The sequence below is a fragment of the Anser brachyrhynchus genome (assembly GCF_964034855.1).
Source record: "Anser brachyrhynchus genome assembly, chromosome: 1".
NCBI lineage: Eukaryota > Metazoa > Chordata > Aves > Anseriformes > Anatidae > Anser > Anser brachyrhynchus.
Window position 1 is genome coordinate 35,494,164 of NC_137694.1, and position 26,728 is coordinate 35,520,891.

The following is a 26,728-nucleotide window of genomic DNA, read 5'->3' on the forward strand; positions in this document are numbered from 1 at the left end:
GGAATCTTTAGCTTTTGGAATTGCAGCTCTTTTTGGATTCTGCCCATGAGTCACAAAGAGAAAACAGATTTGAATAGACCTCCAAGATTTACGCCAATGTGCCCACAGGAGAAATCCTGTTAGGAAGATGTGAGTAGTTTGGAAATACGAACCCAAACAGGGCAGATTCTCTAGTGTCTCTCCTATCTGTCCAGGGGTAATGAAAGAATTTGAGTTACTGCACCCACAGAAATTGCACACAGCTACCTTCAGTGATGTTTTCACTGTGACAGCAAGCTACTGTGGTGGTTCAAGTACACAGTAACATGGCTTATTTCTCAGTATCCTCCTTCAAAGACAAAATACCTCTCCACCTGCCAAGAAGACAAGTTCAAGAACATAGGCTCTAGTGCTTAAGTATTACAGCTCTGCAGAGAGTGGCAAGAGGTATAATAATGAAACCTTCACTCACTTTTCATTCTTTGTAGGAGAGCCCTAGGGAGCTGGCTAAGAAACAGCTCTGCACGATGGTCACGTTTCTGCTGATAAGTCAATAGAACAATGATGCCTATTCCACATCACTTATACTAGCAAAGGTGCAAACTTGATCACTTGAACAAAATTATTGCCGTTTTATAATGCCTGGAGCTAGGCTGCCTTCTCTTTCTGAGAAGAAAAAAAAAAACTTCATTGCTTCAGTATGATTTCACATGTGTCTCCCATTATATTCGTAAGAAGTCTGGAAGAATTTGAAAGTATCTCTTTTTGTTCATGTACAACAATATCTTGGGCAACAACAAGCTCTGTGAAAGGCAGACTGCTGTAGTGCAGAAATAACCAGTAGCCCGTTCAAAGTCCCAAAATTCTTTTTAATTCTTCAAAGCAATTCCTTTCCTCTGAGCAAAGTGCTTTCTAACAAAACACTACATGCTGTTGAGGCAAGTCGCAACACCCCACAACCCAGCTCATAGTTCCCAGACTCATAACCAGACCACTTCTCCCAAAACTGTCTACCTTGCTCTCCAGGACGTTGATACAATCTTGTTAAACATTGATGAGATTCCACACCAGGCTATGTGCAACAATACATTACGACTCAAATTAACAACCCACTGAGGAGCATTCCAAACCCTTTTAAAACTGAATTCAGAGCAAATACAATTCAGCATCCTTTGACAGAAGTCACACTTCTATAGTATGTTTCCCAGAAGATCAGATACCACATTTATCAAGGAAAAAGAGAGAGGAATAAGCAAGTGCTGTATCTAGGATTGTGGATGTGCTCTTGAAAGCCTGACTGATTAATAATCACAGCCAAGGTCACAGTGGGCTGTGAACCACACCAAGTTCTGCCTTCTTGCACTGATTCCAGTGCCTTCATAGTGTAAACTACATATTCATCATCACCTCCAGGTTTAAGAAGCACCCAAAGCTAAAGGGAAATATATTATTTGTCACTGTAGATAAGAACAAAAAAGATTAAACTGGAATGCACATTCAGCATATGTTCTTCCACAGCTATTGCTGTGAACAGAATATGAATTAACTCTTTCACTCCCTCATTCTCTTACTGCACCTGTTACAATGCTGGTGCCAAGTCATCTCTCATTAAAATCAAATTTTGCTTCCTCACCTACCCAAAGCCCTACACAAAGCCCTGTGGGACTTGCACCATTAAGCAAAGCTGACTCTAATGCAGTCGCTTCCTGTATTCTCTGCTGATGCAGGATTCATTTACTGTGCTGCGAGGTTGGCTGAAAATGTGCAGCAGTAAATGTAAATACACATTGAAACAACAGTAGCAGTAGGAGCAAAAAGAGAAAACTAACCTATCTGCCTGTGAACAACAGCCCCTCAGGGCAAGTGGAAGAGTGAGGATACAAACCTCTCCCCACTGCCCAGCACACCAACAGGGAATAAACCAGCAATGAATCTAGCAGAGGCTGTTCTGCAAAGCAAAGGAAGGTTTCAGCTTTGATGCAGCAACCCTGGGCTGGTTGCCATTGCCAGGTTTCCCAGTTCTGAGAAAAAGCAGGCAAACAGATAACAAGGAGAGACTACTGAGCATACCTATGCTCAGTATCTCAGTGTATGCATTACCACATGAACTCAGAAACTGTGATGTTGGTTATTTTTTCTGGATTTGCAAAGCTGCCTAAGATGTACCATTGAGAAGACAGTGGAACAAGGCAGCCTCATATGTTAATAAACATTTGGCCTCATCTTTGAAACATAACTATTAGCCCCTTGCAACCCTGCTCCATGTCAAGTAAGTGGATCCAGGAAATAAAATTCCGTCTATTACTGTACCATTATTACACTAACATAACAGGCTGTGTTAAATAGAACAAATGAGGTCTGAAATGAGGTCTATTTTTCCTAGAGGTGATTCAGAGCTGCACAAACTATAGCTGTTAACCTGAATGGTTTTCTCTGTGAGACATTTTTCTCTCCTGTTTTCCTTTCTTTCTGCAGAACCTCTCTCTCACCGTGATCCTTACAGCCCTCAGTAATGCCATATAAGATAGAGGTGAACAAAGCTGAGAACAGCCATGTTATAGGAGATGTTTACATTTGTAAATCAGCTTTACACAAAAAAAATAAAATATTTATGTGTAACAAAAATTTCCTTCAATCTCTAGCCCTAAAATATTGGAAATAAGCCCAATGAATTCTCAGAGCTTTCACTCAGAAAAGAAAATAAAAGGCTTATTTTTTTGAGTTCATTTTCAATGTTCTGAGAGGCAAGGAAAAAGAAAGATAGGTCCTTTTGTGGTTGGTCCCAGGAATACACTCAAAATAAACAAATAAATGTCACCAGCACAATTCAAACAGGTGATAACTTGAGTGTGAGATGATTGTGCCATGACCAGCTCTTCACCAACACCATAACACAATGAATAAATTCAAAGAATTTGCTACTTTTTGCTCCAGAACATTCCTTTCCCCTGATGTACCCATTAGACCATCATCGGTCTGGTATCAGGGACTTAAGGATAGCGTGTTTTGGCAATAAATGACAAAAATAAAATAAAATAAAATAATAAAATAAAATAAAATGCTTAAAAATTGCAGGATTTTTTCTCAGGGTGAAACCACATTTGATGTCTGATGCTACGGAGAAGCTTTGCAGATCACCATGTTAGCAGAAACCCTTCTGCCCAGCCTCTGTGGTTCATCAGATGCCAGCTGTAAATGCACTACTAGGCTGCACAGGCTGCCCTCATCACTGCTCCCCCCTGTCAGCCCCCTCCCAACAGCAGATGTGGATCAACTATTTGGCTATACTAAAACTACTGTGAGTGGATGTACATTTTCAATATCCACTGCAGCAATAGAGCTTCCATAACCTTTTGAGTTTCTACTTTCCTCCTTCTTTGCATCTGGGCTTGAGATCAGCCACCTTGCCAACGGTTCAGAAATAGAGGAGAATCACATGGGAGTTGCCTTACGTTGTATGTCCAATGCTAAATTGCCTTGCATTCCTATTTTAAGTGAAAATAGGAATTATTAGGAAATAATTACATTACCTCATGTAATCTCTATTGTTGAGGAGCGAAAAATGTAAGAAAATAATAGCTTTCATTCTTCCCCTTAGAGCTCATATACAAATAAAACTCTCATCTGTTTCCTAGGAGTAACAGCAATTTTCTGTTTCTCCTTTTGTTTCTCTTCTTTACAAGCATCAGACTCTGTGAAGCTTTTCAGAATTCATTCATTCTTGTTTTACATATGCAGAAACTTTCAGTGTCAGTGAGATCCATTTGTCTTCTGCAAACACATATGCCCTTTGAATGCAAGTGTTCATAAAGAGAAGCGTAAGCCTATTTCTCTGCTGAATCCTGATAAAATGCAAGACAAAAAATTCAGAGAAAATTAGCCCCACATTCTCTCATTTTTCTTTTTACAACAAATATTTTATTTTCTACTTCAGAGAAACCCTAAATTAGTAGAAATCACTTCTGACCCCACGTCTCTCCTACAGAAATAATGCAGCCATTTAAATTATGTTCCGTGCTGTGTTGAATCTTACATTATTTATTAGCTGTGTTAGTTTCATCATCCCACACAATGCAGGTATTTGCAGCTTTATTTAGCCTTTCCTGTGTAAGCTAATGCAGATTTAAAAATGCCCCTCTGGTGGATAAGGTCACTTTGTAAAAGTAACACCGATGTGACCCCTGTGTATTTGCATATATATAAATTCCCTCTATGACATTCCTGTCATGTTTGCTCAGTGAACAAGTAATTTGCCACTCTCATTACTTCAGGTACATGGTAGCTTGTGAAAATCAATCTTCTTTCTGCTTCATACATCACAGCCTGTAACAGACACAAAGTGCATTCTGATTCTGAAATGAAGCTGGGGGAAAAATTACAGACCCGTTCTCATAAGCTACTGTGTTAGATCTAAGTGGGTAAGAAAAGAAAGAGAAGAGGTGGTTGGATTAGTAATGTATGCAAGTCTTAGATGGGAGTCAGACAGGAATTCTCTGTATACAAAGCAGAAGTGGTAGGTTGTGGTTGTTTGGTTTTTTGATTATTTTTTTTCAAAAAGTTATTTACTAGTGTGAATCCTTTAATGGGATCCACAGGATCCTATCCGTAGGATAATTAGCACTAGGGATCTTAGCCCTGCTATTGAGTAATATTCAGAAATAGTTAAAACATTGCTGGCAGATCAATACAGGTAACATTGTCACTGTTACTTTCAGCTAAAATGCAGTGGAAGCATATTGAAGAATTTTAGGCTAAAGGCATAAGAAGGGTTTTTGAAAGGTAAGACAAGACACTGAGGCAAATTAATTCTTTGCAAAACTAGATAAGCATATAATTGACATACATGCCCATACTTAAGTTTTATTTAAATCTCTGTGACTTAAGCACACACTTATATTTAAGCACATACTTTCCCAAACAGAGATAGATGCACACAAGTATTTTTGAAGAAGTATTTACAGAGTGAACTTTGTAAGAAGACAGTCTGAAGGAAAATATCTCAAGTATCTGAAAAGTAACAAGTTATAGAATACATGAAAATACGCAATAAATAAATAGACAGTTTTTTACACACTGTAATTACTTTCCCGTTAGCTGGAACTCTGGAGACAGACATTACACATGCTTACAGTATCTCATAGCACTTGGATGTTAACTTTACATATATATATTGTTTCCAAAATCTGATAAGCATAGGTACTTAAATTGCCAGAGTTATAAAATGCTGTAGCCACCTAGATGTGAACCTTTTTGGAAGAAATTTTTTTCTTCCAAATGGGTATGTATGGTTGTGATGATATTGCCTTGAAAATTCATATGTTACTGATGAATGGTCTTCCCTTTAAAGTGTTATCAATGTTACTCTCACTAGCTTTCAAATTAACACCAGTTCTTTGTAGACACAATTGATTGCAATTTTCACCTTCATTAATTTTCAGATGCAACACCTAACTGAAAGCAATAAAGAAAACAAAGAAAGAACAAACAAGAAATGTACTGTCCTCCTAGCCAGCTTCAACTCAAACAATACACATATATTTAGTTGCATATATATATTACATTTCTTTCTCTGTTATTTCATCAGGACAAGCAAAAGAGTGTTCATTTGAATGAATATTGATGCTGGCATATTACTACATACACAGGAAGAAAATGTCATAAATTTCTGTAGGGTTATATTTTGTACTTCTATGTATTTATGAAAATAAATGTATAAAATTAACAGTAATAATCTGGCACTGTACCTGCACTTTCCATTCATTATGCTTTGATGTGCCTAACATATACAAAATACTTAAACATCCAAAATATTCTACTATCTTTAATCTGCCTAGTGATGATCTACACCCTTGTGAAATAAATTCTCACAGTTAAGTGTTCAGTATCAGAAGGTACTTAGGCTCCAATTTGCATCATTTTCTCTGATATTATTATGCCACTTTAAGCTCTTTCTTTCCCAGTTTCTGGGCTTAAGGGGCTTTAAGTTGTAGGGGGTATTATCTATTCACTTAATCATCAAGGCAATAGTATTTGCTTATATCTTACATGTGATCCTTTTGTAGATGGTTATTTAAATTTTCTTTATTCATATCTTACTAACCAATCAAAAGTTTAAATGGGAAAAAAAATTAGGAGTTCAATAGGCTTTAAACAAAATGTCTCACTGAGACCTGATTTGTTAAGTATACTGTGATTTCATAAAGGCCATTGCAGTGGCAGAGATAAGCCTCCAAATCTATCAAGGCAGAGAAAGCATCAAATATTTGTGGAGAATGGCAACTGAAGTGCCCATATTTAAAAGCAACATGGAAATGATCTGGGCAAGCCTAAGCCTATTAGTCTGACCTCTTCAGTTTGCAAGACCTTAGAACAGTCTTTGAAGAAAAAGATAAATTAAAACCAGAGAAGTAAATAGAACATGGGATAAAATGCAGCAGTGCTAGCAAGGGTAGATGGTGCCAGACAAGCCTGACAGCTTTTTTGATAAGGTAACTGATTTCCTAGACAAAGAAATAAAGTAGGTATAATTTGTCTGGATTTAGATGAAGCATTTTCTCCAGTGTCACTCTGGAACTTACACATTAAGCTGGAGACTCTGTGGATTACTTTAAGAATTGAAAGGTGGATCCAGTGTGATAACAGCAAGTAATACTGAAAGGGGGTATCACAGATTAATGACATTTCTGATATATGTTGGGAATTCATCATTTGAAACAACTAATATAAAAACCAACTAGTTTGTTTTAATTGATCACCAACTGTACATTAGGATCAAGGTGACATGAGGTGATTGTTGTACTGGGTCTGGCTACAACGGAGTTAAGTTTCCCTGCAGCAGCCCATATAGTGTTGTGCTCTGCACTTGTAACTAGAACAGCACTGGTATCACACCAGTGTTTTGTCTATCACTGAGCTGTGCTGGCACAGCATCAGGACTCCCTCCAAACCCCCCAGAGCCAGCAGGCTGAGGATGAGCAAGTGGGGAGGGGACGTAACCAGGGCAGCTGACCTAAATCAATCGAGATATTCTCCATACCATCTGATGTCACATTCAGCAATAAAAGGTGAGACAGGGGATGGAAGGGGGGGGCTCTCATTATGAAGATGTCTATCTTCCCAAACAGTCACTACATGTATCAAGGCCCTGCTTCCCAGGAATGGCTGAACATCATTCATTGGTGGGAAGCTGAGAGTGATTTTATTTTTCTCTGTCTGTGCTTCTGTACAGCCTTTGTTTATTTTTTCCCTCTTCCTTTTCCCTTTAATTAAATTATCCTTATCTCAAATCACAACCCAAAAGCCTTTTTTTTTTCTTTCCAGCATACTTTCCTCTCCTCTTCTTCAGAGGAAAAGGAGGAGCGAGAGAGCAGTTGTGGTGGAGTCCTGCAGGGTAAAACCACTACAAGGCAAAAAGACAAATCTTGCAGATTACTAAATTTTATGTTTCTAATAAAGATATTGATGGGTTAACATGCATTTTGTTAAACTATCACCCAGATTTATCTATATAATTCTAGCCAACCATCTTGTTGAAAGAAAAACTGGACCTGCAAAACATATGAGGACAGTCCTCTACGATGATCAAAGAAATGAAGACTCTAACCCAGCAGGAGATTAAAAGAGCCTGGTTTGTGCAGCAAAGAAAAGGAGCAAAGCAAAGGCGGAAGGAAACGGAGAGACTGAGTAAAGAAAATAAACACAGTGAGAGCAAAAATTATATCCATAAGAAATGGATTAAATAGTAACTTGCCAGCAGGAAGGATCAGAACACTCAGCTCAGTGATTCAGGAAGCCGCTTCCAGACTTATTTCTACATCAATACCATGATCCCTTTTTTGTATGTTAGTACAGGAAGTCAAGTGCTACTGTTCTTTCATGAAGAAAGCAATAAGCCAGTTCTTTCCAAGTGTGTTAGTGCAGTGGTTTTTTCCAAGTCGTTTCGCTCTCCTCAAAGAACATATCACAGCATTTCTGTCTATGATATCCTATGTGAGAACAAACGTGAGACTCCTCACTAATATTTTAACCCATGTTGACTTCCATAAAAAATATATTAAAATGTCAAACACAGATATTAAGCTCCACTATCAAAACTTCTTGGACTTTTTTTGATTAGCTTTTTTTTGATGGACTTTTTTTTTAATTGTTCTGCATCGCTATTTTCCTCTGGAATTATTATTTTTAATACTTGCTTTGTATCTGCAACCATACCAGCTTTGTAACTGAATTCACTGAAGTAAGGCCATGCTGATGAACATCTGATTAAGATGAATATCCCTCCTTTTATTTTTCAACATTATCAAAGTGTAATTGCAGTCTCTGTTTCATAAGATTTAAGTCAACCCATTTACAGTAATTGTATTGGAAGACTATTCAGTACTAAAATTGTTTTTTGACTAACTTCAGTAAATTAATGTAATATTGTTGAATATGAGTGATCATTCCATGATCAACACTCCCTCACTTTGTTTAGAACTCATTTTCTTTTCCATCACTCTTGCTTTAAATTGAAAATCTTATTATCCTCATGTTTTTAACTCTGACATCATCAAAACATAAAACTGGCAAGCAGCACAATTATGAAGATATAAAAGAGTCTTATTTTCTTCAAGAGTCCAAATGTAGAAAACAAAAACTATATGATTTCAAGAATTAATTAAGCATTTTAAGATTAAAAAAAAAAAAAAGGAAACAATAACATTTTAGTCCAAAATTAAAAGCATTTTAAAATTGTGAATACATTTTAAATTTCTGTTATTATTAAATCCATTTAAAGAGAATACCGTCCTAAACTTTATGCCTTTTAAGCAATATTGGATGCTTGTTTCCGGGATTCTTACATGTATATAAGAGTATGGATGAAGTACTATGACTATGTTACACAATCTTGACAGACTGAAGTTTGGTGTGTCCACAGGCCTATTCAGTTTCTACTGCATGACTTCCCTGGTGAAGATTAAATTTTGTTGTTAGTTGTTGTTGTTGTTTCCAAAGTATTCTTCTGGTAAATAATATTGTGACAGATCTCTGCACATGAACAGGGAAGCAAGAGTCACACTAAGTTCTCCCCTGCTATTTTCACGACAATTACATCTGTCAGTAGACACAGTAGCACTTCTGACAAACAGTAGGCATGTCTGAACATGAACATATGTTTTATTTCTGCCTTCTACGCATTTTGGGTCATGCTTTAAGGTAAGGGTTGAAGGGTAAGTAAAAAACAGCGGGTTGCTAAAATCACAGAAATATAAACCTCTTGTACGATGACCAAATAGCTTTAAAAGCTCACATAATACACTAGGAAGACAGAAGAGCTGCTGACTGGGAGCAAAGGTAGTTGAAACAGCTGGAACACATTCCTCCACTCTTTTAATATCAAGTCCTAACACATGCTCATACATTTGGAACTAGATGATCTTTACAGTCTCTTTCAACCCAAACCATTCTATGATATGATTCTATGATATGATTCTATGACATGATTCTATGATATGAACAGGTCACCATAGGCACAACTTCCACGGAAAACAGAGCATGCCAAAGTTAGGCCAGGTTCTTCCCAGACATCCCATGTATCTGGTACACAAAGCAAGTTTCTATGACTTGGAGTGAATGCATAGGGAAACATGAGAGATGATAAAGAAGAGAAGCCAGGATGCACAAACAACATTCAGCTGCCAGCTGGGAAGTAGAAAATAAAGTCCTGCAGCTAATCCAGAAACAGAGCCTTGTGTTCAGCAAAGATATGCCCACATACACACACAAGGACAACCTGTATTCTTAAATTACTGATAGAGAAGTATGGCAGCTTTTCTGTCTGTGCACAGGGTTTTATCAAATATTATGTATTTTGGCCCTGGCATGCTATTTAATGTCACATATACTATAATTACTAATGCTGTCTTGAGAATCATGCTATACGCCACGCAATTTTACAGTCTCCTCTCAGTATCTATTTCCCCATCATTGTTCTGAAACAGTGAGGAAAATATTAATAACCAGCTCATGCTGAAAAAATTCAGAGTATTCCTGTTATGGCTTGCTAGGAATAGATTCAAGTCAGGTCAGGATTTGCATAATGATGGCTAAAGTATATAAATGATACCCAGTCTTCCTTGAAAAATCCAATTCATTTACTAGCCCCTTTTGAAACACCCTCTCTTGAAGGGTACCGACAGCTATATAAGAAACATATTGACTGTATAGTACCGAGTTTCATCCAGGAAAGCGTACCTCCAGAAACAAAGCTCACTTTGTCATGCATTATGTCAGCCTTGCAGTGGCATTTTAATATGGCCAGGAGCTCATTAAAAGACAGACAAAAACCATGCTTCCTAAATGGAATGGAATGGAATGGAATGGAATGGAATGGAATGGAATGGAATGGAATAGTTCAGTTGGAAAGGATCTTCAAAAATCATCTAATCCAACTGCGTGACCACTTCAGGATTAATCAAAAGTTAAAGTAGATTGTTAACTGTATTACCCAAATGCCTCTTGAACATTTGCAAGCATGAGGCATCATTCACCTCTCTAAGAAGCCTCTTCCAGTGTTTGATCACCCTCACAATACAGAATTTATTCCTAATATCCAGTCTGAACCTTCCTTTGCAAAGCTTTGTGCCATTCCTGCATGTCCTGTCATTGGTTATGAGGGAAAAGAGATCAGCACATCCCTCTTTATTTCCACTCACCCCCACCCCCAGGAAGCTGTGGAAGACAATGAGGTCACCTCTTAGCTTCCTTTTTTCCAAGCTAGACAACCAAGCATCTTCAGCCTCTCCTCATGGCACCTACCTTCCAGCCCTTTTACCAGCTTTCTTGCTCTCCTCCAGATGCATTCAAGTTTCTTAATATTCTTTTTATTTTGTGGAGACCAGAACTGTACACAATATTCAAGGTGAGGGCACACCAATGCTAAGTGTAGTGCGAGAATCATCTCTTTTTACTGGCTGACTAGGCTGTGTTTAATGTATCCCAAATCGAGGTTTGCTCTCCTAGCTGCCAGGCCACACTGCTGGCTCATGTTGAGCCTGCTGTTGATCAGCACCCAACCACTCCTTTCTACAGAGCTGCTCTCCAGCCACTTGTCTCTCGGTCTGTGCCTGTGTCTGGCATTACTCCACCCTAGGTGTAGCACCCGCCATTTTGAACTTTGTTGAACTTTGTGCTGTTGATGATTGCCCAATGTTCCAACATATCAAGATCCCTCTGCAAGGCCTCTCATCCCTCCAGGGAATCAATAGCACTTCCTGGTTTAGTGTCATCAGTAAACTTGCCAAGGATGCCCTCCATGGACTTCAAAATGTTCAGTTTGTATAACTGGTCACTTTCAGTTTTGGTGACCAGAAGTGGAAAGTTGCTGCTCCCCCAGTCATGATCCTCCAACTCATAGGATCAGGCAGTCCAAGATCTATCATTAAAGTTAAAAACTGAGGCAAAAAAAGGCATTAAATGCCTCTCTGCCTTTTCTTTATCCCTACTTGTTAAGTGACCATCTACATGAAGCATCCAAGCTTTTTCTGTTTGAGTCAGACATCATACTGGCCAGTGTCGACTCAACTTGATCTTTGACTTTTCTTGTTTCCTCCTACAAATGCTAACTCTGTGTCTATTACAGATGTCTGTACTCAGCTTCTTGCTGTGTGATTTATAGCTTGGGTTTTGCAGGTGAAAAACAACAGTAGAGTGAATGACACAACAAATCAATAAATACAGTGTTCAGTTCCTCTACTGTCCTGGATCAGAGATTGCATAAGTGCAATGAGGTGCATTTATGTTAGCTTTTCAGTTTGGACCTGGACTGCACTTTTCAAACAAATTTCCCAATTCTCTCCATTTGTTATGATCTGGTTCACATCATGGAATCTGATCCAATGTGAAGGACGTTAAATGAATTCCCTATAAATGAAATTAATGATGAGATCGAGGAGTGCACCTAATACACTACAACTCTTCACGAGTGTTCAGTTCAGGGGACAAGTTAGTTGAAAACAACTTTCTTTTCCAACAAATGAATATAATTTGGACTTTGTACCCTCAGCAAAAACAGTTGCTGTTTCAGGTCTACAGAATCACTTTATAAGAATAAACTACTTGCTAAGGTAGACACAGTCCTATAGTCTGATGAGGAAGGAGATTATTATTATTATTATTTTATGCTTGGATAAAATGCCCTTATGGTTGTGATTAATCTTAAAAGCATTTCCAGATCCTCAGCACACCTCAACAGTGTGTTGAAAGGAACTTGTTTGTGTCACTCAGGAGGCCCTTAAACAAGTTCTGAACTGCATTTTAGGACCATTAGTCCTACCATGACATTAGACCAAAGGGAAGGACAGCTTGTGTACCAAACTCAGGGAACAGCTACCTGCAGTGCATCCCCCTCATTTAGAGCACTGACTACAGAATAAATTACTTCAAATTACTCAGTGAATTGTTCCTATTTTATAAAACAGCACATCTTTTGTTTTTCAATGAAGAAAATTAAAGACCAGAGTTTTGCTGTCTTTTTTCACACTGAGTACTACCTAATCTAAAAGAAACTCTACTGTCGAAGAAAAGTACAACTCATTATAAAACTGTCAAACTGAATACTTTACTGGCTCCATACCTGCCATTCCCAGATATTAGACTGTTGACAGTATTTCCCTGAGTCTGGTAGTCACACTAGCAATAAGCACCACACTGTTAAGATGTATGGGTGGACCTTTTTAGATGAACAGTAAATGACTGTTAAAAAAAAAAAAAATCACTGGCTGAAAATGGGACAGGCCCCAGCTAGGGAGGACCTGCCCTGCCCACCCCATGGGGACCCCCCTAAGTCCCTTGGCTCACAGGGAGCCACTAGCTTTGTGGTCCTTAGCAGACAGGATTTGAATTAACCAAGTCCAAGTACAATTCAGCTTGCTTTATCCAAAAAAATAAAAGTCATATTCATAATTAGATTAAAATTCTTTTACTCCTGCCTAGCCATCTAAACTGTTCTTATATTAGAAGTTTATTACAGTAAATTAAATCTGAATCAGGAATGTGTTGTTTTTGTGGGTTTTTTTGTTTGTTTTTGTGTTTTTTTTTTCCCTAATACAGCCTTGGCCAAGGAAATCCTCAGATGTTACCATATTTACAAGAGGATTAACTGTTTCTAACAAACTCCACATTTACATTCTTATTCACGCTCAGCGGAACAAAAATATTATTTATTTTCATTTGTATTTCATTATTAAAGAAGGTTATGTCATTATACTTTCATAATAATTTCATTAATGCCACCAAAGTTAGACATAAGGTTGTTTAGGATTCTGTAAATTTTGTTTCAAAAGAAGGGGTACAGCCAGCATTTGTAGCATTGATGATTAAAGGGAGCTATTTTTTATTTTTTCAGTCTTCATTTTAAAATAATTAATTTGCACTGTCTGGGAACAAAACCAAATAATGCCTATTGTGCTGTCAGTAACAATCTAAATTTGCTTATACAAAAGCACCTGCAGTCCACTACAATACTTTTGCTGCTGTCTTAAAAGGGATTTCTATGTTTCTTCTACATTAAGAGAGGGAATAGTTCTCTAAATGTACAAGGCTTGAAGGCTGTCTTTAAATAACAATGATAATTAGATAGTACAATATGGGAGCAGCCATGAATGAAAAATAGCATGAAATTACACAAACTTCCGAAGATAAATGTTAAAATAGAAAGGTTTAGAAGGTTGCCGTTATGAAATCAAGGTTTAATTTTAATGAGGGAGCATTAAAATTTTCTAGAGCACAGGTATAATACTGTATATACATTACCTACAAAGAAAAAAAAAATGATATTATAATACTCCCCTTTCATTTCAGTCACAGTTATAGATATTGCAAAGCAATCACCACCAAAATAAATTATTATGTGTTTGCCAGACTTGCAGGAAACTATATCCATCACACTGAGTTCATTATATGTTGTTATAATTTTGTAAAATCAGAACTTTCATAACTCAAAGGGAAACAAAGCACAATCTAGGCTAACCTGTATTTCCTTCTGCATCAGTTAATTTTCTCTTTTTCATTTCAAGAGCTGTCTACCTTGTGTTTCCCACAATCCTTGTTCGTGAAAGGTGAAAACTTTTCTTACAACACTGATGCAATAAAGGATGTTTGCTGTTTGTTTGTTGTTTGTATATTCCTCCTTGCATGATTTGCAGTTGCAATTGCTAACAATGAGTCCCTATTTCTGTAACCAAGCACAGTTTTCCCCAGTTTTTTTTTTTCAAGTCCTCTGATATTTGGTGTTTCTCTGAAAGTTCCAAGAGTCCAATAATTAGATAGGAACTGCAATTTTAATTATCTTTTGTAGATGCAAAGAAAATATTATTTCTAAAGGCTTCAAAACAAAAGGATATATTTTCTTGTATTAAAGGCTTGAGAATTTAAGAAAGATGAACCTAAATTTCTGTACAATCAAATTTGGCAAGTATTACCAAATTTGGTTTTTGGAAACAATTAGTGGAGGTTATATATTTGTTTTATGCTTCTTTATTCAGATTTTCTACAGATGTAGAATGAAAATTTATTCTGAATAGCTACATTAACTATGATGAATTCACTTTCATCACTATTGTTCATGTCTAATTAGTATAAATGTCCAACTGGGAATAGAAAGGATTTGTATAAAATAAGTCACAAATTCAGGAGAGAGGAATTATCCCCTCATTTCCCTATGTAAGTTTTGAACTTCCTCAGAGGAAAGTGGAATTAAAATTTAAGGTCAAGATGGCTCAGCCCACAAGTGAATTCAAAAATGCTGTCAAAACTATGAAAAGTATTTAATTCAGAAATACATACCTTTTTTAAAAAGCCACTAAGATAAATGGCTAATCGAGAGAATGGAAAATAAAATTTTATTAAATTAGACTATTTCTTTCACGTCTCCTGTTTTGTTATTTTTTTAATAGATGGTAATAATTACTTCTTCTGTTTGCCGGAATCAAAGAAATGCATGTACTGGTTTCACCATCAAAACCAAATGCTACTAAAACTCAGTATCATGTGGATGGCAGTAATGGGAATGAATTCCCATATGCATGCTTCTGGAGAAAGAAGAGCCACAAAATTGTGCCGTTACTGTTTTCAGGTATTTTCAGTGGCACCTGGGATGTTTTTTTATGCTCATCCTTATATACTGTATTTGATGGTGGCAATTCAAGCTTCCTTAGTAGAACAAATAAGACCAAATACTAGTTGAAAGAAACGTGTCTAAAGGACACTTCTTTGCACACTAAACAAGACCAGTATCATTATCTAGTTGTATGCGTTCATTGTATTTCACCTAAGTTATAAAAGTACTGATGAACCTAAGTTTTGTGCCATGACCTGAAAGTTTACTGGTCATCTCAAACTATTCTTCCTCTCATTAACTACAAGATGTGCAAAACATATACATGTACAAACTACGGAATGTAGTGGGAAAGTAACTCAGCCAAACATGTATTGTTTCCATAAATATAAAGTGCAGTGTACTTTCAGGCAGACTAAGCTCATCAAATATCAATTCTTTCTCAGTTATAATGAAGACCTTTTACGTGGGACAAAAGACAAATGGGACATTCTCATGATTGTTGTAATTCAGAAACACTCACCTGAATGCAGCATGAAAAGGAGTTTCCACACCAAAAGAAAGTTCCTGTCTGGGTCTCAGCATTTCTTTTTCCTATTTTGTTCCTCTAAATACAGTTGTTGCCAAATATTATTTTAAAAATGAAAATGTTATGTAAATGTTATGTTTTATTATTTTTCTATTCTAGTTTGAGTGATTCCTACAGGTATATATGCTTCAATGATCTCAAAATTAGGGGATAAAAATAAAGATGAACCAACACTAAAACTTGAGATCAAAGAACGACAATGTCTTAGCAAAGCTCAAAACCAGAAGAGAACCTTAATCCAAATTAACTAAAAATAAAAGCCTAACTCTTGTTTTCAGCATATGAAATGCATTAAAAAAGGGGTAGAATTTATTTTCTTCTAGCGAGAGGAAAGTTCTGTGGCTTGAACACTTCCAGGGATGGGGCATCCACAACTTCTCTGGGCAACCTGTTCCAGTGCCTCACCACTCTCATAGTATAGAATTTCTTCCTAATATCTAATCTAAATCTACCTTATTTTTTTAGTTTAAAACCATTACTCCTTGTCCTATCACTACATTCCCTGACAGAAAGTCCCTCTCCTGCTTTTCTGTAGGCCCCCCTTAGGTACTGGAAGGCTGCTATAAGGTCTCCCTGGAGCCTTCTCTTCTACAGGCTGAACAACCCTAACTCCCTCAGCCTCGTAGGAGAGGTGTCCCCTCTACTTTACTTGTCCCCTTCTACTCTATGCGTGGGGCAGAGTAGTTACTTGGAGTACTGCATCCAGGTCTGGAGCCCCCAGTATAAGGATGTTGATCTGTTAGAGTGGGTCCAGAGAAGAGCCATGAAGACGATCAGGGGGCTGGGGCACCTCTCCTTCAAAGAAAGGCTGAAAGAGCTGGGTTGTTCAGCCTAAAGAAGAGAAGGCTCTGGAGTGACCTCACTGTGGCTTTTCAGTACTTACAGGAGATGTATAAAAAAGATGGAGAGCGACTCTTTGCTCAATAGAATCACAGAATCACAGAATCATCTAGGTTGGAAGAGACCTCCAAGATCATCTAGTCCAACCTCTGACCTAACACTAACAAGTCCTCCACTAAACCATATCACTAAGCTCTACATCTAAACGTCTTTTAAAGACCTCCAGGGATGGCGACTCAACCACTTCCCTGGGCAGTCCATTCCAATGCCTAACAACCCTTTCAGTAAAGAAGTTCTTCCTAATATCCAACCTAAACTTCCCCTGGCGCAACTTTCGCCCATTCCCCCTCGTCCTGTCACCAGGCACGTGGGAGAATAGACCAACCCCTACCTCGCTACAGCCTCCTTTAAGGTACCTATAGAGAGCGATGAGGTCTCCCCTAAGCCTCCTCTTCTCCAGGCTAAACAACCCCAGCTCCCTCAGCTGCTCCTCGTAAGACTTGTTATCCAGACCCCACACCAGCTTCGTTGCCCTTCTCTGGACTCCCTCGAGCACCTCCATGTCCTTCTTGTAGCGAGGGGCCCAAAACTGAACACAGTACTCGAGGTGCGGCCTCACCAGAGCCGAGTACAGGGGGACAATCACCTCCTTAGACCTGCTGGCCACACTGCTTCTTATACAGGCCAGGATGCTGTTGGCCTTCTTGGCCACCTGAGCACACTGCTGGCTCATATTCAGCTGACTATCAACCAGTACTCCCAGGTCCTTCTCTGCCAGGCAGCTTTCCAACCACTCATCTCTGAGCCTGTAGTGCTGCTTGGGGTTGTTGCGCCCCAGGTGCAGGACCCGGCACTTGGCTTTGTTGAACTTCATGCAGTTGACCTCAGTCCATCGGTCCAGCTTATCCAGATCCTCCTGCAGAGCCTTCCTTCCCTCGAGCAGATCAACACATGCACCTAACTTGGTGTCATCTGAAAACTTACGGAGGGTGCACTCGATCCCCTCATCCAGGTAATCGATAAAGATATTAAAGAGGACTGGCCCCAGCACTGAGCCCTGGGGGACTCCACTAGTAACAGGCCTCCAACTGGATTTGGCTCCATTCACCACAACTCTTTGGGCCCAGCCATCCAGCCAGTTTTTAATCCAACAAAGCGTACGCCAGTCCAAGCCACGAGCAGCCAGTTTCTTGAGGAGAATGTTGTGGGAAACGGTGTCAAAAGCCTTACTGAAGTCAAGGTAGATCACATCCACAGCCTTCCCCTCATCCACCTGTAATTATAGGATAATTACAGGACAGGGGAGTTGGAACTAGATTATCTTTAAGGTCCGTTCTAACTCAAGTCATTCTATGATTCTATGATCTGTCAAATCCATGTCTCTCCAATTTAGAGACAAAGATATCATGGGGGACTGTGTCAAATGCTCTGTACAAGTCCAGGTAGATGATGTCAGTTGCTCTTCCCTCATCCACCAGTGCTGTAACCCCTTCGTGGAAGGCCACCAGACTTGTCAGGCACAATCTGCCCTTAGTGAAGTCACGTCAGCTGTCACCAATCACCTCTTTATTCTCCACGTGCTTTAGCATAGTTTCCAGGAGGATCTGCTCCATGATCTTGCCAGGCACAGAGGTGAGACTGACTGGCCTGTAGTTCCCCAGATCCTCCTTTTCTTCCTTTTGAAAAATGGGAGTTATGTTTCCTTTCTTCCAGTCAGTGGGAACTTCACTGGACTGTGACGACTTCTCAAATATTATGGATAATGGTTTAGCGACTATATCCACCAGTTCCCTCATGACCCGTGGGTGTATCTCATCAGGTTCCATGGACTTGTGCACCTTTAGCTTCCTTAGCTGGTCTTAGACTTGATCTTCTCCTACACTGGCCAGTCCATCATTCTGCCAGTCCCTACTTTTGCCTTCTAGGGCTTGGGCTATATGGCTAGAGCTCTTGCCCATGAAGACAGGCAAAAAAGTCAGTGAGAACCTCAGCCTTCTCCATATCCCAGGTAATCAAGTCTCCCATTTCCTTCTGGAGAGGGCCCACAATTTCCCTTGTCTTCCTTTTATCACTGATGTACCTGTAGAAGTCTTTCTTGTTGCAATTATGCAGAAATGACTAAAATCCCTTCGAGATAACAAGGAAAGTTGTAAATAATTGGAGAAAAAGCTCTCGTCCTTTATCATGATAACTTTATCATGGTCCAACCAGAGAGCTCCATGATGAATCTGTCTTGCAGATTTCTTTATCTGTCCTACTTATACTTGCCCTACTTTCTTTTTTCCAGCATTTCTGGGGGACAAAACTACTGCCCACAGATAAGCATAGCTATTGCCACTGTATCTGAATGTGTGTGAAGGAAGAGGATGGGACATACCCATTCCATGCCAACACTGGATAGCACTGAAAAAAATCCGCTGCATAAATGTGATCTCTCAGAAGGTGACCCAAAACCTCCAGGATCTAGCTGCTAATTTTTGACCAGTCTATCTTAAACAGTGGAAGGTACTATACACTTGTGAATCTAGTCCCTGTTAAATCTCATAGGCAGTTTCCCCCTTTTTTTGCAGAATTCTAGAGTATCTATAGAAAAGTGTATTAGTTGGCTACAGCTAAAGCCAAGTTTGGATATAGATAGAATTTAAAAGTCAAGGCACAGCATAATTCAAGCACTAAGAATAGGTGTTATAGCTACATTGTAAATATATATACACCATGAAAAATATATTTAACTATACATTCAGTAATGCATGCCAAGAAATGAAAGTATCAGAACGATTAGAAATGATTCAAATTGGTATTCCCAGAAGTACTATTTTTCTATCAGTAGAAGAATCAGTAGAAAACAACTGCCACCTCATAGCTCATCAGAAAAAAGAATCACCTAGCTATATTCATCAAAAAAGATACCACACCAAAATGCCATTATAACTGAAGAATCAAGGAAATAATTCACTTCTCTATTTATGAGTCTATGATGTATCTAGTGTGCTGTGTAATGCTGATTTAAAATCCACTCAGTCTCTCTGCAAACTTTCATTCTTGAAAAATATTCAGTGTGATTACAAAAAGCATTTAGGTTTTTAAAGACCGTTACATTAAAAAACGAGAGAAACAGCTTTAAAACTCACTATATTTCTTATCCCTATAGCATTTCCTCAGTAGAATGAAAGAAAAGATCTATGCTTTTTTTTTTTTTTAATAAAGGTTTTTCAAAAGTGATTAGGTGATTAGACTTACTAAAAAGAAATCTCAGCCATGCACATCTACCTACACTCTCAAAAGTACCCACTACTTCAACACCATCATAGAATCACAGAATCATAAAATATCCCAAGCTGGAAGGGAACCACAAGGATCATCAAGTCCAACTCCTGGATCCACATGGGACCACCAGAAATCAAACCTATGCACAAACTCAAAACTCAGCTACGTCTGAGATCTGTGTCCAAAGGCTTTTTGAACTCCTTCAGGCTTGGTGCCATGACCACTTCCCTGAGGAGCCTGTTCCAGTGCCTGACCACCCTCTTGGTGAAGAACCTTTTCGTAATATCCAGTCTGAACATCCCCGGACACAGCCTCATGTTATTCCCTCGGGTCCTATTGCTGTCACCAGAAAGAAGAGCTCAGCGCCTGCCCCTCCTTTCCTCATAAGGAAGCTGCAGGCCACTATGAAGTCTCCCCTCAGTCACCTCTTCTCTAGCCTGAACATACCAAGTGACTTCTCATACGTCTTCTCCTCTAGACCCTTCACCATCTTTGTTGCCCACCTTTGATACCCTCTAATAGTTTTATTCCCTTCTTATATTGTGGTGTCCAAAACTACACATAGAACTCAAGATTAGGTCACACCAGCATAGAGTAAAGCATGACAATCTTTTCCCTTGATGCACCCCAGGATACAGTAGAACCTTTTGGCTGACAGTGCAGAATAGCTCAGAATTTATGAATATCCTAACCAGGATGGAGTAGAATGCTAATCCTGTTTCCACCACAATATCTACCAGGGAGTACAGGAGATGAAGTAGGTCAGACTTTTTTCATGAACATAAAGAGTTCTCTTTAACTAGATATTCTATTCATGCATTGTACATCTTTAATATAAATATCTGATGACCACACAACACAGAATTCTGGTATCTCTCACATTAAAGTTTTAACTGTACACAAAGCCTTTGTCTGGCTATAGACAGGAAAAAATGTACTTTTGAGACAAAGTACTGGAACTTCATAATTTGAAGAAAAGAGCATTCAATTCTATGAAACTTCATTTCTCTAGGAAAAATACATAAATGCTGTCAATATGTTTTAAATTAACCTGAACTTTTCAACTTTTCTGCAAATACTTCGACTTGTTTTTGCTTTTAAATTTTGTTCTATACATCCATTGAGCAAGGATATTTAAGATAAATCCCCGGATGTGCCATAACAGTTGATTAATATGATTCTTATTTCTCAGAAAGTTTATCTAGATGTTCTGTAGAAAGAACAGTTTGGGGAGAAGTAATCTGGGTTTGGGAAACTAGATCAATGGTTTTGATTGCATCATTGAGTGTCAGAGTAGTATTAACATAAATTGAAAACATACCCAATGACAAGAAGCCTGTCAACTTTTTGCGAAAATTAAAGAGTTTTAACACTTCATGAGATGAAAAAACACTGTTCAGAAGGCTGCACAGAACCTACACAGCAGACACACACAGAAGGTTTGAAATAAGTACTGATATTATTTGCAAGTTTGTTTTCATGAGATCAGGTCATTCATCAAAGATTGGTAAAGATTTAATTGACCTTTTTGACATGTCTTCCTGTACCAAACAACATGGAAGCACTCTCTTTAAAAACATCTAAATTTTCAGTTTGTTTTCATTAAAGTAGGTTGATGGCATATTCATGAATATGCAATTAGATGTACTTATATTGTATTTAGCTTATCTAAACTGAAGTGACAAACCAAGAGTAATCCCAAAAACACTGAATGAATAAATCATTTCTAACTAAAGAAATGAGATCTGGTGCCAATCATGTGCAAATATATATTTTTTTTTCCGACTCCAGTGAGAAAATGCAAATAATCTCTTAAGTGCAGGATAGATTATGAGGGGACATTTTTTAGTTCAATAGTTGACACACTTGACTATGATGTGCAATAACATTTTGACTGCAAAAACTGCCACTCTCTCCCAGCCAAGTCAGGGTCATGTATTTAATCTCAGTGCTACATCAGAATTTGTTAAACTAGAGGGAAGGCAGAACTAGGACCATGGACCCACCCGGCACTCCTCCAGAGACTACAGAAGCATATTTCAAGGGATGAACATCCAGAAGAAAAGCCATGTTCAACAACAGATTCCTCCAAGGGACATTAGGCCATGAGGGTCACATCATCAGAAAGGATAAGTGGCTTAAAGCGGTGAGAACAACTTCAGGCAAACTGGTTCAGAACATTTAAGCACATGTCACTGAGCTGAGCTATGTACTAGTACCCTTTGCCCTATTAAACACAGCAATTAGACATTATCCAGGAAAGAAGTGTTTGTGGAAGGCATTTGGAACCAGCCTGCAAGCACACTGCTGGAAAGACAGCTGCAGTCTCAGCCACGCTGTAGTCTGCTCTTCACATAGAGCCAACATAGTTTTAGGAACATAAACTGGGATTTACCTGTTCTAACCAAAAACTTTACAGATTAGGTATCTAAGAAAGTACTTTTCTCTTATAGTTGATGGAGGGGAAAAGACATTCAGAAGCTTGTTCATTGCAGCTTACCATAGGTATTTAAGGTCTGCTGAATGATACCTGCAATTACTAGTTTCTCTCCATTTATTATAAATGGAATTAAAGAAACTAGTATGGGCAGACACATCTGCCTTTTAGAGGTCCACAGTGAGAGAGAAGCCCACTCACTGAGTCCTTATTCAGTAAGGGCAGATTAAAGAGCTGTGACCTCCTCCTTTCACATCATTATGACAACTACCTCCTCCTGGTAGAAGCAGCAGCAATGAACAGCATACTTATGCCAGCTACTAAAAAGTATTTGTTTGAGAGCACTATGTTCACTTTATTCTTCTTCTACTATACATAGATCTCTTCAGTGAAATAATCTTGATAGAATACCTCAATGCACTGATTCTGGAAACTGAACAATCCAGTGAGTGTTAGATGGCAGCCTAGTCTTCGACACCATTTTCCAGGATATCTGAAGTCCTGACATATCCCTAAAAAGTTTGGTAGCTTTCCTTAGCAAGGAAAGCTAAGGTAAGTAAGGAGTAGAAATTACATTTCACTCAGTGAAAGTTGTGATTTTGTTGTTCCAAGAGTTCGAGCATTAAGTCTACTATGCCTCTGCACAGATCTCAACTTGTAAAAATTCAGAGAGCTGCTGCAATTTCTGCAGTTTTTGCTCTCATCTTTTTAGAGACAGAAAAATGCAGTCTAAATAAAACAGCACATACTACACAGCCTTAAATATTTTACAGCTTTTTAAAGACTTCAAATAAGAAATTTGCTTTTCCAGTCTGAACCTAATTCCTGTTGCTCTAAAATTCCTCACTAAAAATATATGTCAATGAGGGTGTTTGTTTTAAGAGTATCAAGACTTTTGTTTTTACCTGGTAACCAGATGGCAGCTCTTTCTCTCAGGTTTTGTTGTTATTTAACTAGATTTTAGTTGTTGTTGCTAATAGGTATGGCAGACATTTTATCTTGCTACTACTATATTTTAGCATATTTAATTGCCAAATTTACAAGAAATGATCCAGTGCTTTTCCCAAGCAGATGGTAGAAGTTGTTTTTAACACTGTAGTGAGATTTCTTTTCCAAAATGCTTGCATAGCTTTATTAAGTCTAATCTCTGTTCAGTACACACACAAAAGATCAGTTCATAAGCATGTATGGAGTTAGGGGCCAAATATGCAAAGCATTGAGCACTCTAGCCCAGATGTCTGCACAGGGACAATTTCTTGTACTTAAAACTCAGCATATGTTCCAATATCTGTGGAACTAGGACTGCTGCTTGTGTTCCTGGGAGGCATGAGGTCTTAATGATAATTGTACCCATTTTGGACTTTATTATTTCCCTTTCATTATACATATCTTTTGCTATTAGTTTTAAATATGGGTAATTTACAGCAATCTATCTCAAAAAATTATATAATAAAAAATCATTTTTACATGAATTCTTTTTCAAATCCCAACCTAAATGTTTGGGTACTGCAAAATGAAGTAACCTAAGACAATGATAAAAAAAAAATAATAATTTACATAAACTTTTTTTTTTTTTACCTTAGCAGATGAGAGATATGAAAAACTTAGGTGATATCAATCACAAGTATTGTCCAAATATCTCCTAGCAGTCTCTGAAGTTTAAATCTGGATCTGAACCCAAGCACTGTGCCTTACCAATTATTAATAACTGTGAAGTAATATTTTAGAATAACTTGTGTGTAAAAAAAAAAAAAAGTAAGAGAGAAAGGAAGAAAGGGAAGAAGGAAGGAATGGGAATGGGAAATGGAATAGGAATAGGAATAGGGACAAGACTTAGAGCAATCTGTCTTTCCCTGACCCCAGAGTTCTCAGACCTCTGTCCCCCCAGCAAGGCAAGCTCCTGCCACCCCACTAAGGCATGGGCAGCCTTTGGCAAAGGCCACCTCAGAAGCTGTGGCCCACAAGGTGCACTTACTGGAAAAGCATTGCTAGAAGCAACATGCCCTGGCAACAACCTCCTAAGCCTCCTCTTACCTTGAAGGGCCTGGCCCATATATTTTATAAGAAAAAGTATTAAAAACAATTGTTTCACATAAATATAACCTCATTCACACAGAAGTCTTATAAAAATGTCCATTGGTTGTTAACATGTCACCGGTATTTGCAATGAGTTTGCAGTATTTTTGAGACGGTCAGTCCATGGCTTCTGCACCACAATTAGCACAGCACTAAACTCTAATATATAGATGCCCGGAGAAATTAACAAGAAATATAACAAATGTTATCCAAGTAACATGAAATCTTACCATCAAATGAGCCATCTAAACAACAGGTGACATATTAACTGGGATCTTTAAGTATTGGGAAAATGTTACCCATTTGTATAGAGAAAGTCTAATTCTTTACACAGTCACACAAAGACTAAGAGAGAATAAATATAATGGATTAATGATTAATATGGTAGGATGAATAATATGCATTATGCTATGGGAAGACAATTATATGCCATTAAATAGATCGGCTATTATACTTCCTAAATTTCAATAATGTAAAAAACAAAAAAAAAAAAAAAGGAATAGGGCTAAAAGGAATGAAAGAAATATAACATTATTATTTAAAATCTGTGCATAAGGAGTATGCATGTATACCCCTCCACAATTTAATCTGATTAACAAAAAGTAATAATTTTCTTCTCGATGCTACTTGTGAAAGAAAAGTTTTGGTCTTATTGTATAAAATGTTTTTCAGACTGAAGATAGCTAACAAGTTAGTTATTAGAGAGCTTGCATAATTTTGTTACACAAAGTAGGGCTTATCACACATTTAACATCTAAACTGTATTGTAAAGAAATTGTATCCAGTCATTGCTAATTTTGACTGACTGGAACTGAACATGGTTGGAACAAAATGCACAGTCTTTTTCAAATACAGGAAGAAAGGATATTCTTATTAAAATGATTTGCTGATATGACTTAAAACAATTTATTTAATGTTCACCTTTTTATGTAAATATCCTTCAAATGAGAATTTAAAAAGTATAATTTAAAATAGATTTTGTAAAGTATAATGAGATGCTCTGTCAGATGGGAAGACAAATTAAAAGTGCAATTCACACTGTTATAGCAGCATTGCTACCACGTAGGTACTAATCTTTTGCACAATGCTCAGAGTAAAATGTACTCCAGTCTCCACAGGGCACGTGATTATAGACTTGCAGGGAGACAGGGATTTAAATTATTCATCAAGGCGGATTTCCTTTTGCAGAAAAATTACTGTGCCACATAAATAGCAAAACTGTTAATTCTTGGCCCCTTGCAAATTAACTGCCTGGTAATAGCATCGGTTGTTACCAGGTAGTTTTACCCGCAGTTGCAATAGCAATATGCTGTCAAACAGAAAGCTGTATACTAAAATAATGCTAAAGACAGAACAGTCATGCAGCCAATTGAACGTTCAGAATGCGTTAGGTCCTGTAAATATAAACAGCCGTGCATAAGCCTGTCAGAAGACCTGATGAATGCCAGATTATGGGCACAACCTATAGTCAACAGAACAATGCAATTTTACCTATGGCAAGTCTTTAATTTGAGCATCCAGAGGGAATAGGATATCAAAATAATTTGCCAGGAAAAGACTTGTAGTCTTCAAAACCATCAGGTGTAAATTTCAAGTGATGTGATATGTGCTTTCATCTGCCTGTTAACCGCAGAACACTACAAGCTTATTATTTACAAAGTCAAACTCTATTGTCATCTAAATGATATTACTAAACTTTGGCACACATGGTACCACCCCCAGTAAGGCAGTAGAGGATGGCATCATTTGTGACATGCTGGCTATGTCAACTTTTCCGTGAAGCAATGCCAGAGGCTGGTTTCTTCTACATCTGTGGGAAGTGACACAGAATTTCCACTGGTGGATTTTGAGAACTAGTTCCAGCAGCTTCAATGCTGGTATTCACTGGGCACATAGTAAAACCTATAGTTTGGCTAACATTTGGCCATTACTACAAAACAGGCTCAGCAAACCAGGGAAAGGACTGTTTTGGTCTCCTCTAAAGTGTCCATAGTAGTTCTTGGGACATGTGACTGATTCACAAAATTTTAGTCCACAAAAAAAAATACACAATCATAGAATCATAGAATATCCTGAGCTGGAAGGGACCCATAAGTATCCAACTCCTGGATTCACACAGGTCTACCCAAAGATTCTGACCATAATGATTGCAATACAAATGCTAAAAATGATAATATCTTTTCAGGCAACAAACTAGACACCAATAAAGAGAGGACTTGGTTCTTTGGATGTTGCTTTGCTTAAGTATTGTCTTTTTTGTCTTGCAAAAATATTCAGAAAGTCATCAGACATACTAAGAAAGATACGTATTTTACTCCACAATCATAAGACTGAGCTTATTCATTAAACTAGTGAACAGTACTGATTCTGCCTTGAGTAAATCCATGAGTGAGTTGCAACCACCAGCAAGTTCTACCGAGACACTCCTTCCAGTAATTTAGTCCCA

The 26,728-nt window shown here is 38.0% G+C and overlaps 1 protein-coding gene across 8 annotated transcripts in view; it reads right to left on the reverse strand.

The window, feature by feature from the left end:
* TAFA2 (TAFA chemokine like family member 2) overlaps nucleotides 1–26,728 on the reverse strand; it is a 193,361-nt gene that overhangs the window by 59,006 nt on the left and 107,627 nt on the right. The window lies entirely within an intron of this gene.